We start from the raw sequence: 17,176 nt of genomic DNA on the forward strand, positions 1-17,176 counted from the left end.
CGTCAGCCTCAAAGGTTTCCTCTGAGTTGCATTGCCATCCTGACATCACCTGTCACTCTGCTTTACATTAGCCTCCTATGGGGAAACACACACAATATACAGTAATCCAAATACATACATGCCTGTGGAGGAGTTTCAGTATTAGTTTTAACTAACTTTGTTAATACATTACAAAGGAATAAGGAACCTTGCATACTGGTGAAACCTTCGACTGCCATGACGACAAATGTATCCAATTGTTAAATCAATGTTCAACAGCCTGTGGATGATTATATGTCATAAATGTGATAAAAACTCACAAAAGGGGCGCAGTGTTCACCTTACATATGGGCATAATATACAGTCTAATGCACAGGTGCTTGTTATACAAAATAAAATTGAAAGTTTAATGGAAGTGCTGTTTAGCAGCCAAACTGCTCCCTGGATGCTGCTCGGTGGTTGCACACTGCTCATGGTCCATCCATGATGGGAAAAATTACAAGAATAATTTCCTTCAAGGGCTTAATAAAGTAGTGATCAAAATTTAAATAATAATATTAATAATAATAATAACCATCAGAAACACCTACATCACTTCTCGTTTGAGAACTGTGTGAAAGAATCACTCACATTAAAAAAACATACTGTGTGTCCTTCTGGTGTGACCCTCTATTGTATAAAGTCCAAATAGTGGTCGGTAAAACTGGCTGCATCAGACTTTCAAGAGTGTTTTCTCAAAATGTCTAGTTGACTGGTGTATTTATGAAAACATCAGGGACTCTCAATCCTGCTGGGATTGCTGAAAGAAACCAAACCTATGATGGTCAAGGAAATTCTGTATGCCTCTATTAGCCCCTATTAATTCTCTCTCATCTAATCATTGCACTCAAACAAATTAGCATTTCCTCAATACATTTTCTGAGTCTATTTTCTCTCCAAACACAGAGAACTATTAGACTCATTTACCATTGATGGCCAGAATCCTCTCTGGATGGGGCAATGGTCTGCATCCCAAGGATTACATGAAAATGATAGTGATCATTTCCTTCAGAACAAAGCTCTAAAAAACAACAACACCATAATAGGCTTGAGAACCAGCACATGCTATCTCAAAAGTCAAAAACTGCCTTCCATATGCTGCCATTCACTTCATTATTTATTCCTTTATCTATCTATTTATTTATTTTGTAAGGGATGTCATTGTGAGTACACACTGTAAACTATGTTGGGCCTATTAATAGTCCTCCCTTTTACTGTGGAATTGAAGTTGCTGACAATGTCTTATTTGCATTTTCAAACATGATTGTAATTGAAACACAATTAAAGTCATATAAATTTAATTACATTTACCATTGTATTCATATTGTGACCTTTGTTTCATTCTTGCCCAAAAAAGCCTATCCCTGAAAAAATGTGCATAAAATGCCTCCTGCTTACATAGGAGTAGCTAAATCCAATTTGGACCCTTGTTTGATTCGTTTGCATGTTCTCCCCATGTCTGTGTGGGTTTCCTCCAGGTTCTCTAGTTTCCTCCCATAGTCCAAAAACATGCAGCAGGTTAATTGGAAAAAATGGGAAAATTGTACCAAACGAGTGAGTGAGTGAATGGTTGTTTGTCTGGACATGTGGCCCTGCGATTGACTGGCGATGAGTCCAGGGTGTATCCCAGCTGATGACAGCTGGGATAAGTTCCAGTATCCCCCATGACCCTGAGTGCAGGATAAGCGGCAGATGATGGATGGATGGATGGATGGATGGATGATTTACATATTTTCTTTATTTGCCTGAAAGAGGGTCCACAGGGTCATTGAAACATGGATACAGAGAGACCAGTGGGATTTTCATTCCAGTCGTGGAACAGTGGACCAACTCTATATCCTCAGCAGGGTCCTCGAGGGGGCATGGGAGTTTGCCCAACCACTACACCCACAGGAAATCCTCACAGGAAATGCTCTGGGAGTACCAGGTACTGAACCCCGTTATACGGGCTATTTGGTCCCTGTAAAACCAGTGTTGAAGCTTGGTCTGCAATGCCGGTTGTAAGTCTGATTTGTTTCTGGTGAGAATCGGACTCCTCCAGGGCTACCCTTTGTCATCAATTCTATTCATAACTTTTATGGACAGACTTTCTCGGCACAGCCTGGGCATCGAGGGGATCTGGTTTGGTGGCCACAGGATCGTGCCTCTGGTTTTTGCAGATGATGTGGTTCTGTTGGCTTCATCAGACTATAATCTCCAGCTCTCACTGGAACAGTTCGCAGCCAAGTGTGAAGCGGCCGGGATGAGGATCAAAACGAAACAGGTGGAGTGCCCACTCTGGGTCAGGGAAGAGGTCCTGCCCCAAGTTGAGGAGTTCAAGTATCTCTGGCTCTTGTTCAAGAGTGAGGGAAGGATGGAGCGGGACATTGACAGGCGGATCGGTGCAGCATCTGGATTGATGCGGACTCTGTACCGGTCTGTCATGGTGAAGAAGGAGCTAGCCAGAAGGCAAAGCTCTCATTTTAGCAGCCAATCTTCCTTTCTACCCTCACCAATGGTCACGAGCTGTGGGTAGTGATCGAAAGAATGAGATTGCGGTCACAAGTGGCCAAAATGAGTTTTTTCCGCAGGGTGGCCTGACTCTCCCTTAGAGATAACGCGAGAAGTTCTGCCATCCGGGAGGAACTCAGAATAGAGTCGCTGATCCTCCGCACAGAGAAGAGTCAGATGAGGTGGCTCGGGCATCTAGTCAAGATGCTTCCTGGGCTCCTCCTGGGGGAGGTATTCCGGGCATGTCCATCTGAGAGCAGGTCACTAGGAAACCCCTGCGACCCAACTTCGGTTAATTGCCAGAAGATGGATGGATGGATGGATTTATTTGCTTGCTTTCATGATTCCAGTCATGTGTTGCATCGACATGAACTGTTTAAAATTTTGGTCTTGGAGTCAAAAACAGACTAAATCTAAGAATTTTACAGCAAATATAAAGTTGCTAGATAAGAGGATCTATATTTCAAAATGACTGCTTCTTTCCCACTGTGACACAACCTTTCCTTTTCTTTTGCCAGGGGAAATTTTGGAAAGAAAATCTCAATCCAATACATTCAGAGTAAATTTTTCCAATGCAATGGTTGGGATTAACGAAATAATTGATTCTTTTTGAACATTTCAATGTTTTATTTATTTTTCATTTTCCTCCTACGTAGGACTGTTTTATGAAGAAACATTATCATTCTAGGTGATAATATGAATTGGCATACAGTAATAAGGATACTGAAGAGGCTCTCATCTTATGTGATGGTCTGACATTAGTGGTGTTGCATAACCATGACCTCCGGCTCTTCTGCCGTTGACTCTGCCACAGTTTCTCCTCCTACCCCCTGCCTCCTATCTCCTCTGCAATTATTCTGCCTGCACAGCTTCAGACATGGACCCAGCTTTATGGCCAAACAAGCTGTTGGCACTTGCCGAAATGTTCCTCTGATCAGTTGATGCTGTCGTGTGTGAGCAGAATGAGCAGGAATTCTTACTTCAGCATACAGAACAAGGCTTGGAGCAATGTCACCAATACCAACTGAGTTTTCATGTAGTTACACTGTGAATCTGGGTTTCCACAAGTCTAATAACAGCATATAGCTACCGCCATATTAAGTAAGTCAATGTCCAACAGCTGTGCTTGACACGTACTCTTCGGTCATTATAGAAATTACAAATAAAATCATCGTCATACATGCAAAGAATTCCTTTTTAAGTTCCTTCTCAATAGCATTTAATTCTACTTTAGGCTGCATTGTAAATACGGCTATATGAACCAGTCTCTTAAAGCAGTTATGTCACAATGATGAAAGGAGTATCTTTAATAATGTCAGTGATGTTGAAATTAAGTAATAAAAGACAGGGCAAGACCACAATATATGATTCCCAAGAGACAGGTAAATCCTGGCTTCCACTTGAATTCAAGGTGTTCCCTATGATGATTTATTTGAAAATAAGTAGTTTTTTTCAGCAATTTTTTTTAAATTTTATACATATTTTGTGACGAATTATTGTGGGCAACTGTACTCTCATCCATTATCTAATGCTTTTCCAGCACACATAATCACCAGGGGGCTGGAGTCAGCCGATTGAGGGAGAGGCTGGCCACAACCGGTACAAATGAAATTTAATCATCTAATCAATAATGATGAAGAAAAACCACTGAATTCTATTTTTAGTTCAATTGTCACACAAAGTAAATGAACACTACAAATCAAAAGGGGTTGTTCTATTGTTGAGTTGTATTGAAAGTTAGAAAGTTATTGAAAGTTATGAAAGACAAAATGTTTAAAATATTCCTTGGGACATCTTGTGCTCTCAACATGCTGTTTTCAGTGCACTAGACTAAAGATTGTCTCCACTTACCGTCTTCATAATGAATCTGCTGAAAATGAGATTTAGAGCTTTAGATAATATCTGTACAGCAAATGGCCATCTGAACTGCACCTTAGCAATTTATAGATCACATTTTATTTTAATGTCTCATATTTAATTTTTAGCAGTCAGTAGCAACTAAACAACATGAGCCGTTTTAAAATATATTCCAAATGTTCCACTTCTTATTCTAAATTGCTCGGTCTAAAGGAATGAAACATGTGGAGTCCAGAGTGAGAGTTTCACCATGAAAAGAAGAACTTTCATTGTCACATTCATTTATACATAAAGCAGAACATCAGCTAAATTTGACCACTGCATTTAACCCATCAGGGATAAAACATGAGCAGAAGGCAGCGAATTAACAGTTTGACAGGCTAGGAGGAGCTGGGAATCAAACTAGCAACCAGAAAAGTTCAGACCCATGGAAAACCACTCTGAGCCACGCCACCCCTCTGTGGTTTGGATATCCGTCAGATGCATGTGGTTGCAACAAAAACATGACTAATGTGGGGTTGTGTGGATAATTTGATAAAGCAAGACGACAGAAGGTCAATCAAAAGAGAGCCTGACAGAATCGCACGTACAACAATGAACACATTAATCTCTCATGAGCATGAAAGCAGAGGTCTTTACGTTTGGTTCACCCAGATTGTATTGGCTGATTATGTCCTTTCTGTAATTAACTTTTATATTCTTCCTCTACCCTTCTGGGTTCTCTCCAGCACCCTTTCTCCTGTTAAGCAGGTGAATTTACATGCTACTGGATTACTAGTACAGATGAGGGTGAATTGGTTATAGGTCTTAAGCTGAATGCCATTAATTTATTATATTTAAAGCTTATGCTGCCAGGTTTTGGACGGTCCGGAGCCAATCCCAGCAGACAATGGGTTGGAGAGTCTGTCACAGGTCTAAAAATAATTTTACCATCTAAATTCTGAGGTGATAAATTTGTTTGTTTTTTTCTCTACACCTTCAAAGTCAAATCTCTACATTGTCACAATGCATTTAGCTCAAAACTAAAAAAGCAACATCGTCTTTTACTGGAGAGCTTCAAGGAGGCTGTCATATGTCCACCTTGGGTGCTCAACTTTACTCTGACAGACAAAAAAAAAGTTCATCGCTTGTTTGTGAAATCCATGGCACAGGTATTTCTGTGTTAATGTGTTTGTGAACTTTGCAATTGAAGAATAGATTTGATTAGGCACCAGAATGTGGATCATTTATATATCTGATTTCTTTTTTTTTTTGTTAACTTTCAAGTCCAGATCCTGACAGAATTCCCAAAAACCCTCCTCAGGTACAAGCTGTTGTGTCAGTTTTCATAGTGTGACAGTCAATTATTTGGATGCTGAGTCCATTTTTTCACTCTGTATTATTTTTGTGTCTATGTGCGTGCGTGCGTGCGTGCATGCATGCATGCATGCGTGTATCAGTTGTTGAGAGAGGTATCAAATTCCAACTTTCCTGGCGCAGTTTCATTTATGCCTTCTTATCTAGAAAGAACCGCTGAGAGCCTTGGAAATGTTTCTGACTTCAGCTCAGATTACCATCAAATCCGCTGTGCTGCTCCTGTGTCACTTATGATTAGGTGTCCTCAAAGATGATCTGCAGGAAAATTTGCCAGGCCCTGCATACCCAGTACGCCTGACCATGTCGCAAAGCAGGTTAGATAATCAGCCCAGATATGAACTGAAACCTTTATTGTGAAATATAAACCCAGCACTCGCTTGAGATCATAATCAAAATACCTTGTTACAATTAATGGTATTCCTCTTAGAGCTGCAATCGAAATTACAAACAATTACAAAGAACTAAAATAAAGGACACAGTAAAGAACTGTTGTGTACCTCTTTCACAGATACCGAGCCTCGATTTTCACTATTATTTTATCTTTATTTTTGTGAGTGACAGACTTCTAGAACTGGAAGGGCTGTGACAAACATATTAAGAGCTGTCAAGGTGCACATTTGAAACCAAACAAGGGCATCCAAAGCCCATGCTTGATACGGCATCAAATACTGTCAGACTTCTGGGATACGCGTTCAATCCTATTTGGAAACATCACACTCACAACTTCACATTTATAGCTTTCAGAGCATATAGTTAATTTCTCTAACAGAATATGTAACAGAAAAAAGCACAATATTTTATCTGTGTTAGAAACCAGGGCATCAAATAGAGTTTTGAACATTTACTACAAGTAACTGCATGATAAAGAACATATCATAAAATTTGAATCTGAACTTTCCTTTGGCATTCTGGGCTTTTCACCATGACCTTAAGTAACCATGATGTGACATCAAACTTCCTCAAATATCTTCTCTCAGTCCTTTAAAAGCTAATTTGCAAACCCAAGCAGAACGGTTGATCAGCAACCAGTTATTAATAGTGGAATGTTTCCACAGGAACAATGTCACTATGAATGACTGGGGATTATTTTATGAAGGAGATGCAAAGTGCTTATGTCACATGTATAGATTTAATTTATGCCACCCAAATGCAAGCTGTTTCAATTGAGGTTTATACTTATGCTTAACAGGGTATTTGGGGAAATCTTGACACATCATCACCCCAGATTCAGTTGAAAACTTGAGAAATGCACTGAAAATACGTTTGTTGGGTATTTGAAGTGGGTGCAATGAAGCAATACAAACTGGTTACACCACAGCATAACATGAATCATCTGTCTCGTGATTGTCAGCGTGACAAAAATGCAGTGTGACAAAAATGCGCGTTGAATAGTTCTGCCAACCACCTACAGAATACAGAAGAGGCGGGATACATAAGTTTTCTGGTGAGGGTAACTGTTTTTTAGCTTGTGATGTGACTTGTGACGTTACCAAGAGCAGAGAGCAAGTGAAGAAAGACCTGTCCAAACACCACCCTGTGCAAAGGGGGTGACATCAGTGTCACATGAATTTCTACCTGACATACAGAGAGAGACAGACAGACACAGGTGTTGATTCAGCGCTTTACCAGTCCAATGTTTATTGTCTTGCCTTGGGTAAAGATGTTCATTCTGCTATTTTCATGAGTGTTCTTAGTATTTTTTCACCTTGAGACCTATCAAGGATCTTGGAATTAAATGGAAATTTCAGACAAAATATGAGTAGATATTGAAGTATAATTTGACCAGAAATCATGGGACTGATGATTTGCTGCTTTTCAATTAAGAGAACGGATTAAAATGCTGTGGTTGTGATACTTCTGAGTGCTTTACATTCATGGACAGGCTTAGTGCAAAGGAGAAAAAAAAAAACAAAATAGTAGTGGGGCTCATGGGGCTATCAGTAGATCTTTTTCTGTTTCAAAGTAATTTTACATTTCAATGATGCTCTCAAGGGGACAAGATACTTTTAATTTTTTGAAGCAGCACATTTTCAGAACATTCTGGCCACGCAGGGACTTAGAGGAGCTACGATTCAGGCTAGTAACACGCGGATCAACGCCGGTGACTTGGTTGCATAACCACTGACCGCCCTCAGTGGCTGCCGCATAATCACAACAACTGTCTTGGTGTGTTAAAGATACAATACATAATAGTTAAAAGGCAGTTGACAGTGTCACAAGTCAGCAGTCACTGTGTTGGATGTTATGCCATATTTTACAACAGTATTATAAATAATTTTTTTCACATTCAGCAAACCCAAATATAAAGCCCAGCATGCAGGAGCGTGCACTAGTATTTAGAAAAACCACCACATTACAAACAATTTACTCTTTTCTCACTTAACAGATGAATCACCATTGCTGTAATGATTTTTATTTTGTTGGCTTTAATTTAGGCTGGTGATATGAATCTTGGAGCTAGTCAAACATGCCCAAAAAACACAATTAATCTTGTACAGTCTAGAAAAACCGAGTGTCCTCATCCCGCTCAAAACAATCTGTTGCTGTGCGCCTGCAGGAGACCAAATATTGACCAGAGCCTCCGACCCCACTTGTGTGTCTTCACTTGTGGAAAAATCAGGAATATTACCTCAAATATCTACATTGGATATGGCTACTCTGCAGTCCTAAAATGGCCTCAATAACACAATTATAAGAAGGCCATTGTTCAAATCTGACCTTGTTTTTTCATAAGATTGATTCTAAGAAAATACACATAGGATATTGATCTGCCCCGAAGTCTTGTAGAGTCTGTATTTGCCTCCTGTATTTTTTGTTCTAAAAATAAACAGCCAAATAAATCAACATATAAATATTAACTCAGGTACAGAGGCGTAATTCATGTAAGGTAACACTGCAGTCATAGTTTGTAAATACGTGTAAATAGAAAACGTGAATTTCCAACCTTTTTGAAATAATATTCATCAGCCAAATTTATTTTTATACTTTGTTTATTCAGCAATGATATTTAATTTTGCTTCAATTAACAGAACTATCTCATTCTCATTGAATTTTTTCATCTTTTTCCATATTGATTGGAATAGTTAATTTTTTCTGTGTCTGGGTTAAAAACCAATATTGCGCTCATGTTATCATTATCTGGTTCAACCTCATGACAGCTTTGGAAGTTGCAAAAGTTTGCAACAGACACAAAAGTGGTTGCAGGTATTGACAACGTTCAGGCCGTTTCTTTCCTTCTGTGTTTTAAAACATGGGCCTCCTGGAAATATTTTAAAATAACAGGTAAGAATAGTCATTGCTAGCAGTTGCTGAAATATATCCCAGACGTCAGGAGAAGTCATCCGATCCTGCACAGTTTCAGCCCAGCATGACAGATTGGACAGGAAAATGTGTGTGAGCATGTGTTTACAGTTCATCTCTGCACATGAACCTTGTTTGAGGCCACCAAACTCTGCAGGGATGATGGAGGAGAAGATGACTGAAGTTTTTCCTCACAGAGGATCAGCATTGCTGGGCTAGATACTGAGTTCTGTGTCCCAGATCAAAATGAAGCGTGAAATAAACTGAATAATGAATTTGTAACAATGTTCCAAATGGGTAACAAAATTAGCATTGCATAACTTGCTCAATGAGAGCAGTTAGTGATAGAAACTTTTGTTTCATTATATCATAATGCTTTTTAATCGTGTCATAATGATATGAAATTAAACTACTATTCTATCAGACTGTAGATCATAGATCAACAGAATTGTTTCACTCTCTTGAATAGTCTTTTTATTTCCTTTAGGACAACACTTCAAGGGTCACCCCACGAAAACAACCTTCTACATCTGACTCTATTCTCTGTATCCTCTCCTCTCACATCAACTAACTCAGGGGTGGGCAATTATTTTGGCTGGCGGGCCACATTTCTTATTTAATTTTTATGCATGGGCCAACTAGAAACATGTAAATTGAACAAAATCAAAATTGCAATTTAAATATTTTGGCAATTTATTTCAACTTTAAAATCATTCATGATCATATAAATGTGCTGACATTATTTTGTGTATAATCATCTTCTTAAAATATTCTTAAAATATTTCGCAGGCCGGATAAAAAACAGTGGTGCTTCCTGTCTTTTCCTCAGTGGCACTGTTTCCAAACCATAGAGCAGCGCTGGTCTCACCACTGCCTTTAATACCTTTCCTTTCATTCTGGCTAATACTTATTTATCACACATTACCCTTGACACTTTCTCCAGCTGTTCCAAAATGCTGGGTCACATTTCTTCATCTCTTTTCCACAATCTCCAGTACCTCCCTGTAGCCTTACTGCTCCACTTTATCTCATTCATACACAATTATTCTAACCTTCATTCCTTCCTTTTCCAGAGCATATCTCCATCTCTCAAGATTTTCATCCACCTGCTCCCTGCTCTCACTACAGCCCACAATGTCATCTGCAAACATCATGGTCCATGGAGATTCCTGTCAAACCTCAACTGTCAGCCTGTACATCACCACTACAAACAAGAAGGGACTCAGTGCTGATCACTAATGTAGTCCCATCTCTATCTTGAACTTCTCTGTCACACTAGACCTCCTCATCGTGTACCATGGTTCCTCTCCCAGCACCCTGTCGTATGCTTTTTCTAGATCTACAAAGGCACAATGCAGCTCACCCTGACCTTCTCTGTCCTTCTCCATCAGCATTCTTAAGGCAAATACTGCATCTGTAGTACTCTTATTTTTACTCAAAAATGCTAACTTCTTCCCTCAGTCTCGCCTCAACTACTCTTTCCTATAACTTCATTGTACGACTTATTAACTTAATTCCTTCATAGTTACCACAATTCTGCACATCTCCTTTATTCTTAACAATGGGCGCACATCTTCTCCATTCTTCAGGCATCCTCTCCCTCACAAAGATCATGTTGAATTATCTAATGGCAACCTCTACTGAAAGAAAGAAATCCTTTTTTACAGTCACATATATTTTGTACATAGAGCAAATTATCAGTGAAATTTGACCAATGCCTTTCCCGTCTTTTCCCTTGAAAACCATACAAATCTCCTCCTTTTTCGACTTCCACCAGTTCATCCTCTGCTCTGCCCTTGACTTCATCTTCCTTGTCACAAAATTCATCCTACAACCCACCATCCTGTGATGTCTGGCTACACTCTCACCTAGCAATACTTAGCAGTCACTGATCTCCTTCAGATTACATCATCTATACAAGATGTAGTCGACCTGGGTGCTCCTACCTCCACTCACTTCTTCTTCACCTCTATTTTGTGCACCAACATATCCACTGAAGTCTGCACCAATTACCACTCTCTCACCTCTGGGAATATTTTGCATCACTTCACCTAAGTCACTCCAGAACTTTTCCTTCTCCCCTAACCCCCCCCCCAGGGCATAGCCATTAACATTTGGCATCACACCTTCAATTTCTAGCTTCAGACTTATCAGTCTGTCAGAAAATCTTTTCAACTCCTGAATATTCCGAATAAACCCCTCCTTCAAGATAACTCCTATTCCATTTCTCTTCCTGTCAGTACCATGATAGCACCACTCAAATCTTACTCCTAAGCTTCCAGCCTCGTTACCCTTCCAACTGGTCTCCTGGATTTACAAGACACACATTATACCCACCTTCCTTCTCTGCATCATTTCAACACACTCTCCAGCATTTCCTGTCATCGTACCTATATACAAAGTCCGTATTCTAAGTCCCAGACTCTCGCCTTTCATTTTCTCTCTCTGCTTTCGAACATGCAATCCTCTTCTTCTTCATGGTCCCCAGTAGGCTAATTTCCACTGCCGTTGGTTATCAGCGCCAGTAGCAGTTGTTGTTAACTTGGGCCTCGACTGATCCAGTATGAAAGTCATAGGTTTGATTCACATAGTTGTTTTTTGGCATGGTTTTACGCCAGATGCCATTCCTGGCACCATCCTCTGCATTTGCCTGGGCTTGGGACTAGCTCAGAAAGACACTAGCTTATGCTCCCCTGAAGCTTCAGAATTCATAATTTCACTCTCTTGACTGGTCTGGACAATTTTCTATAAAGAAAATGCAAGAAGTCAAAGTAGAAAGGAATGAGTGCACTTGTATGACATTTGTGCGGGATAAACATAAAGGGGAAACTTATGGTGCTTTAGGATTGTAATTGCTTGGTGATGATGAAGGCATTGTGTGATTTAAAAGAAATGTGCTGGCCTTACAGTCATGGATAACATACACTTTACAACGTCTCCATTGGTACATCAAATTACAACACATCTTTTAAATAATTTGAGCCAGAAGAGAGCAGCCAGCAGCAGCATGTTAGTCTTCTATCACCAGTAGTCAGATATGGTAATTTTTTTACAACGTGTCTCCAACAGACTCTATAAATTGTAACAACTTGAATTAACTTTTGTGACCCATCTTCTTCTAACCGGTAGCATGATACTGTCCATTACAAATCTGGGCTAATTCACAGCTATTATACTGTGACTTTAGTCACTTGAAAAGGGGCTTATGGACAAATAGAAAGCTTGTCTGGGGAAGTCTCATCCACGAATTCTAAAAAGATAATAATCTAGCTAATCCACATTTTGCCGAGCCCAGTAAACACTGCTGCCGTGAGAGGTTTGAACATCCAGTGAAATATCTGAAATCAGCAGACCTCAAAGTAAATTTAAGCAGAAATCATTGATATTTGATATACAGTGACTGGAAAGGTCATAAATCAAGTCTGGCAGGATTTTTCAGTAGCTAGGTTACAGAGTTGAAAAGTTAAAAGCCTAATTTTCACAATCTTTATCTAACCATACACATTAACCAAAAAATAGTTCATTCACAAGCACTGGGTGACAACAGGGCCGATTATTATAGGATGTTAAAAAATATATTTTTTAAGTAATACTCAAATGGCTGAGAGCAGAATAGCTCTTAAAATACCTTTCACAAGCCAAACAAATATTTAACCGATCTCTTCTTGAACAACTTTATTCAAAGACTTTTACTTTTATATACTGAGGCATTGACGTGCGGTGAGGTTCATGAATGGCGAGGCACTGACGTCATCACAGTCAGATTTTTTTTTCAAACAAATGAACCTTACAGAGTAGCTTATTCACCATTGTACTGGCAGCAGTTAGCGAGTTTTGTTTAAAATATCATATCAGCATTCCTTACATATAAAAACTGTTTCATTGAAAAAAGCACATTAAAAAAAAACAACGTTATTATCTCTTGCTTTTACTTACAAATGAAGTCCATGCGCCGCTCCTTCTGAAGAAAAACATCGAAAACTTGCTTGTAGAAGTCTTCCCTCAGTTTTAAAAGTCTCACTGGAAATCGCTACCAGGGAAGACAGTCTTCCTTGATCGGTCGTATATGTTTTGAGTCTTTTCAGTGCTGAGAATGAGCGCTCCACCGATGCTGGCGTAGCCGGAACAGTGACCACCGGCCGGAGCAACTTGGTCGCCTCAGGAACAGTTTGAATGAGATCCTTCTGGGCCAAAAAGTTGAGAAGCTGCCATGGATATTTACATTCATTCCCCACCGTTTGCGGGCTACACAGCCCGATGAGATCGGGGAAATATTAACTGGATGGCTGCACGTGACTTGCTACCTGTTTACTGTGGCTCGCTATTGCTAATTCTGTTATTCTGTATCCGAGTAGTAAGAAGGATCCCTGGGATCACCAGTGCCCCCTACCAGGAGGCACCGTTACTGCTTGCCTCACCTAATGTCTCTTCGCTGTCGTTTTATCATTACAAGAAACAAGTTACAGTTGTTGATGAAAAACATTATACACATCAGCTAAACCATGGGCATTTAGTTCATATATTAAAAGTGTTTGAAAATTTTAATAGTGACATAAACAGAGACGGCAATATGGTCTGCCAGCACAGTTGGCATAATAATTGTGCAATCCATAGTGGGCTCAGATGGTTGCTGTGTCTCCTCTTCATATTTGAACAGTAAATGTGATTTTTTTTTTCAACGATTTAAAAAAAAACAACTAAGAATGGTGCAGTTAAGTGGAAAATAACTTTGTGGTACAAATCACTGAATAAGTATAACCATTTAATATATTTTTTTCATTTTACATGTTTTTCTTTCCATGACGGGTGAGGCCCAGCCTCCCCTGCCTCTACTGACTGCACGTCACTGCTGAGATATGAGGTTTTGAGCTGAAATGACAACTGAGAGAACAGAACACAATTTGATTAATTATATAATAAATAAATAAATAAATAAATAGATAGATAGATAGATAGATAGATAGATAGATAGATAGATATAGATAGATAGATAGATAGATAGATAGATAGATAGATAGATAGATAGATAGATAGATAGATATAGATAGATAGATAGATAGATAGATAGATAGATAGATAGATAGATAGATAGATAGATAGATAGATAGATAGATAGATAGATAGATAGATAGATAGATAGATAGATAGATAGATAGATAGATAGATAGATAGATAGATAAATAAATAAATAAATGTGAAATACCCCTAGAGACCACTAAAATTAAAAGAGCTTCAGTATTATAGATAGTTCTGCACCATGATGCTGTCAATTACGTTATTTATTATCATTTTTGACTTCAAAACAACACTTTAGTGATAAAATATGTGTAGATGTGTTAAGCCATAAAGTCAGTAGCGCTCTGTAGTTCTAAAAAACATTTAAATAGCATTTAGCTGGGGATTCTCTCGTCCTCCCACGAGAGAAGCAGCTGGGATGAGGATCAGCACCTCCAAATCAGAGACCATGGTCCTCAACTGGAAAAAAGTGGAATGCTGACTCCATGTTGGGGAAGAGGTCCTGCCGCAAGTGGAGGAGTTCAAGTATCTCCGGGTCTTGTTCATGAGTGAGGGAAGGATGGAGCGGGAGATCGACAGGGGGATCGGTGCGTCATCTGCAGCGATGCGGACTCTGTACTAGTCTGTCATGGTGAAGAGGAAGCTGAGCCAAAAGGCAAAGCTCTCAATTTACCGGTCGATTTACGTTTCCACCCTCACCTGTGGTCACAAGCTGTGGGTATTGACCGAAAGAACAAGATTGCGGATACAAGTGGCCAAAATGAGTTTCCTCCACAGGGTGGCTGGACTCTCCCTTAGAGATAGGGTGAGAAGTTCAGTCATCCGGGGGGAGTAGAGTTGCTGCTCTTTCGCACAGAGAAGATGAGATGAGATCTCATCTCATCTCATCTCTCATCTGGTCAAGATGCCTCCTGGATGCCTCCCGGGGAGGTATTCCGGCATGTCCATCTGGGAGGAGGCCACGGGGAAGACCCAGAACACGCAGGAGAGACTATGTCTTTTAGCTGGTCTGTGAACCCCTTGGGGACTCCCCAGAGGAGCTGGACCATGTGGCAGGGGAGAGAGGGGTCTGGGCCTCACTGCTCCGGCAGGGGAAGATGGATGGATGAATGGAAGATGGATGGATGAATGGATTTTCAGCCCCTTCAGTGAACAACATCACTGATCGCATTTGTGAGCAGGTGATCTTTTATCTGCATGGCAATCCATTTGCTCAGCCCGGTGCAGACCTGCACCTTATATAAGAGTGAAGTCTCAGGTTCAGGAGCAATAAATATAAGGCATGCAGAGGCTTACATCGATGAATGATCATGACAGTGTCTTAGAGAAGTTGGGACTGTTGAGCCTGAGAGGCAGACGGTCATCAAATGTACAAGCGTGACCTGCCTCACAAGAGCCGCCGCCTTTCATTCCCGCTAGTCTGACCTCACACAAGTGCTTGTTGCAGATGGTGAGTCTCTTCAACACAGAGTGATGTGATGTTAAGTAACACATTATTTTGAAGCCATTCTTGTCTTAATCCATGTCTCAGCCTCTGAAATCAGATGCCAAAGACTTGTCCTCATTCAAGGAACTGAAGGTTTTAAATGATAAAATGTCACAGTAATTAATTGAACACATTATGACCTCTGTCATCATAGAATAATAGGCTAATAGAAAACAATGTCCCTAAAGGCAAACCTTTACATTCCTATAATTTACAGTTGTTTTATTTCAAAGCAATTCATTTATAAAAGGGTGTGATACACCCACTACTGCCTTACACATTTTTCTTGCATTCAGTTTATCCATCCGTCCATTGTGTACCACATATCCCTCTCAGGGTTGTGGGGGATGCTGAAACCCAGCTGGCATCGGGAGAAAGGTGAGGTACACCCTGGACTGGTCGCCAGCCAATCACATGTCCACATAAACAGACTGACATTCACTCTCTCTTTCGCACATCAATTTTCCCAAGTTTTTGGACTATGGGGGGAAAGTGGAGAAAACCCATGCAGACAGGGAAAACGTGAAAACACCATACAGAATGGTCCCCTGTCAGGACTGAATCAGGGTCCTTCGTGATGTGAGGCTGAAACATCACTGCGTTACTGTGCCACCCAGTTTATAAAGGGCTATTTTTCAATTGCTTGGAATGTGATTTATTTGATTTTAATCATTCCTGGTATCACGTGTGAATAAATGATACAACTGAAATGATAACTCACAAGAATGTGAATGAAACAGGGTGTGACAATACTTTGCTTTTTTTACCAACACAACCCTGTATGTAATATAGTCATGATGTTGTAATTACTACAGAATGTGACACAATGACAATTTGTATGAGACAAAGTATAGGCACCAACCCCTTAGTAAAATTTATACATTGTTTGGGTAACATGAAAGTGACTGAGATTCCTGATCAACTTCATAAGAAACAAGAAATGCTAATGTAAACACAATGTGTTTTGTCATAACTGCATATTGTTCAAACTTTTAGTCTCTTTCTCACGTCACAATCAGAACAGAAACAGAATAATAAAGATATTTTCATGGGGTTACTTTTTTGACATTAAGTAACTTTTCTTTGCAAAATCAGGTTCTGGTTGAGTTTTGTATTGTGATGTTAATCTAGCTGGCAGAGAATAATAAAATCTCATATGAAATGCTGCTCCTGAATTGAAACAATTAACAATGTTTTCATGTTTGTTTTTATGATGTAGGCATATGTTGCATTGTTCAAAATTAATTTATATAATACATTGGAATGAGACCTTCAGTTTACACCCCTTAATAAAATAAACACTCTGTGTATTTAGAGTATGTGAGAACATGGAGGAACACAGCACTAATTATAATCCTTATCATAAGACCTTCTGTTTATAAAATTGCTCTCATAATGTTGTTCATATGGTGTCCAGCCATGTCATTTTCAGGATCTGTAGGTCAAGACTCAAAAAAGATAAGACATTTAGTTCAATATCTGTATCTATTCAATGTAAACTTTAATTTGGAAACAATTCCACTGCTATAAAAACACAGGGTACACATGCAGCAAATCTACTGCAGTCACAAGACAGTCCCAGTTTTTAACAGTCATGACAGAGTTCTGGCAGGTAAATGTTAAGCAGTACGAGCCGAGAGGCTATGGTGCACT

This window comes from Fistularia commersonii, chromosome 20, assembly GCF_037954325.1.
Source record: "Fistularia commersonii isolate RoL2024-O1a breed Wild chromosome 20, RoL_Fcom_v1.0, whole genome shotgun sequence".
In the NCBI taxonomy this organism is placed as follows: Eukaryota; Metazoa; Chordata; class Actinopteri; order Syngnathiformes; family Fistulariidae; genus Fistularia; species Fistularia commersonii.